The following is a 3,809-nucleotide window of genomic DNA, read 5'->3' as shown; positions in this document are numbered from 1 at the left end:
CTCTGACTTATTTGGTCTTTGCTGAATAAATTTGAATATCATCAAAATACATTATCCTTATCCATAACCTGCTTCCTATGATTCACTCTAACCTACACTCATTTCAAAAGGAACTTTAAGCACTTCAATATTTTATGTACTTGTGCTAGTCCTCTGGCATCACATAAAACAGAAGAAAATATTTTTTTCTGAAGGACAACAATGAAGCTTTCAATAGGAAAAGGTTACCAGATGAGTATTTAGAAACTGGAGAAAAACAGAGAATATTTATACAACAGTATTTACATTTGATGTTGATATATAATAAACAGAACTTCTCACCAAAAAATAATGTAAAATTACCTTCCTTGAATATTTACCATTGACCATCAGAGAACCATGGAGACATGGATTAAAATCCTCCTTCTACCAATGACTAGCTGTCTTATCTTGAACACATCTCTTAACGCTCCCTCCTTCCCTCTCTTCCTTCTTTCTTTCCTTCATTTCTGATTCACTCCTGAATCTATTGAATTTATACTGAGGGTATAGCATGTGCTGGGCATTTGTGGTTTCCTCTAGGGGTGTAAAGATGAATAAGATAACTAGACGCTCCTAACCTTCTGGGTGATAGAAAAAGTATCTATAGCCATGGTAGTAATCCTGGTGAGAAGACCTTAAATGATGACTGGGAATGCCGAAAAGGAGGCAGAGGCTGCTTATAGGGGAAAAAGATTATAAACCATAAATCACATTGACTTACATCTTTCATTATATTTTGTTGCTATATAATTCCACAAAGATAATTTATATATCCTTCCAAAGGTAGGCTTACAAATCAAGTTATAATGTACTATTATCCTATTTGAGATCATTAAAACTCAATGATTAAATTATATTTTCGTTTCATGACTAGGGCTAATTTTTAAAAAGAAATGTAATCACTATCCTGGCTATATCACTCTAGTTTTTTCATGTAAGCGAAATTAAAATCTTGATCATAGAAGATGGGAGAGCAGGAAAGAGGGGGAAGGCACAGGTGAGAGTGAAGGGGACTAGCTAATAGAATGCTAAGACAGTATCAGATTAGCCCATGCCATCATATTGGAGATGGAACAAAGATAATATTGTTTCTGTTTTGCCTCTCTGTTTTACCAGATTCCATACGACAGGCACTTTTAAATAAATCTGCATCCAAATAGATCACAGATTTCCTTTGCTAAGAAAACCAGAAACCAAACAAAAGAAAATGGTGAGATATAACTTAGACAAATCATGCTTTATCCACTGAAGTTTACATAATTGGATTTAAAAAAATTAAATACATTTTGAATAACTAGTCTGCATTAAGTTTAAACTCTGGAAAAGAAAAAAAAATTGATAACAGAATTTGACTAAGTTGTACCTTCCAATACTATTCACCAGCAACATTTTAAGAAGTCCTTATCTATTTTTGAATAAATGAATGAATGAATGAATGTTCAGATTTTTATCTGAACAAAGCAGCTGGTCCTCCACAAGAAGTATCACATTGATGGTCCTGTTACCAGAAAAACTCCATGTGATTTAAATTGGAAATGTTTCTACCCATTGCAGATAACTTTTTAACTAGGACAAAATGGAGCATTACATAAGATATCCCTAGTGACATTTTGTAACGGGTAATAGTTCCTTCTCCTGGTTTCCCAAGTATTTCACATGCTTTCAGTGACATAACTCCTCTCTTAAATTACTCTAGCTTTCCCACAATTCTCTCAGTTAGATTTAAATTAGAACTGGGGAACCAGAATAGTGGATTCTCAAGGATTTTTCGCAGGAACTTAAAATACATAAAGCATTTTTAACATCAATGTTAAATATCATTATATAATGTTTAAAGTCAGTTTTTTATCTTAAAAATATATAAATGCTTTTTGGAATGGCTATATTTCCCCCACAAAAGAGATGGATATTCTTGTAATTTTTCAAGACTAGAAATTTACAGGATTCAGATTGACAGTTCTGTTCAGAGAATAAAAACAAAATGTCATCCCACAGATTCAAAAAGTGTTTATTAATCATTCTAAATTTCATTCCTCTTTTTAATGTATTCTGAAAATATCGTAGCAATCAGCATTATATTATTGTTGTAATGATAGCTTAGGAGGCAACTGAAATCCTCGCTGAGTTAGTGAAATCAGACAAGTTGGGAACAGCAGAGAGAGCACTGTCAGGGCACTTCGTTTAGAAATAACAGGTAAGGTGTCCTCTAGCCACAGTAAAGCCGTCTCAGTTTTTTATTCTAAATTTCCAGATTTACTTCTGAACTCACCCTATATCAGGCTCAAAAACAGAATATATTCACCTCCAACAGTAAATTAACCGACATGTGAGCACATAACATGTGGCTTTAAATATACCACTAAATTACCTGTCCTCCATAGAGAAAAAATGGACTCTGATTCATAGAGCAGGTAACAAACCTAAGGCTCTCAATCAGGGCTGAAGGAATTTACGTGCACTGAAGACATTCACTTTCGGTAGAAGGTCATTGCTTCACAGCCTGGGAAATAATCCCTGCCAGCGGACTTGCAAAGTGCCTGAGGCATCGCTCCTGAGAGGCATAACTCGTCCTCTTTCAAGGCTAGAGGTCAGAACCATGATCACAGCTCAGTCAAATTTAAAGGAAAAAGTATCTGGGGTCAAAAATAACCTAAACAAAAAAATAGAAGACTAAAACTCAAAAAATATAGTGCATTCCTCTGGGCTTTGACATGGTGATGGAAAAACCTGTTGCAGAATATTAAATTTAGATTTTTTTTTTCAACTGAAAGCTTCAAAATTACTAAACTAAAACTGAATACATAATCTGAGGGATGTCATGCTGTGATCAGTTTTGAGAACATTTTTAAATGCTACGAATCCATTTAAATGCTCATCAACCTAGACATTTAAAAAAATCAAGTTTAAGTGACTTACACAAGAAATGTGAACAGAGACTCAACGATTAAATTACTGCATCAATTAACTTGAGTACACAGAAAGAATGCTGCTCTTTCAAGCAATGTTAATTCCGCCTCTGATCAGACAGACTCCTCCTTACATCATGGTGTTGCTTCATAAAACACAACACATACAGCAAAAGGGGAGAAATGATTTGTAAATAAGAATAAACTGCTGTTTGGGAATTCTTTATAAAATGCATAAACTAAATTGATGTTTGTGTGAAAAATACAGTCATTTCCATATACTTCCCAAGAGTGAAAAACTCTGAAAATTGTTTTCGAAAATCATAAGACAGATGAAATTACCATTAAACTCAACAAAAGTGGCTTGGTACCCATAAAAATCATAAATGAGTGCATTAAAGATTAAAGGCATTTCTGAATGTACACATTGCAAAGGGTAAAGTGTTTTATTTTGGTCATCTCTGCCAACTGCTATTACATGCTGTCATTTTCAGTAAGGGGAAATGTATTTGCAAAAGCAGAGTGAGCACAACAGGCCTTAAATCAGACAAGCTGGGGACTGCTGACAGAGCACTGTCAGCACTCGGCCTACCAGGGCCCTCGAATATCAGGATTTTATGGTGTGTTTTTCTGACACATCTGACACTTAGTAGACTCTGCTACCTCCTTAGCATCTGGAATATTAACCTACTTTTATCTCTAAGCTTACTTCTACTCTTTTAAGGGATCCGGTTATACCCTCGCAGGGAGGAAAGGAAGAGCCTCTGGCAAACAGATTTTGTCCTATTGTTGTTCCTGGCCCTTCAAAACTCAGTTCAAAGGTCATCTTTTCACTGTGTTCTGTATGACTCAGAATAGACTATGCTATGGTGAGGTAGCAAC

The sequence above is a fragment of the Eulemur rufifrons genome, chromosome 17 (genome assembly GCF_041146395.1).
Source record: "Eulemur rufifrons isolate Redbay chromosome 17, OSU_ERuf_1, whole genome shotgun sequence".
In the NCBI taxonomy this organism is placed as follows: domain Eukaryota; kingdom Metazoa; phylum Chordata; class Mammalia; order Primates; family Lemuridae; genus Eulemur; species Eulemur rufifrons.
The sequence above is the reverse complement of the archived record's forward strand: the minus strand, read 5'-3'. Positions refer to the sequence as shown.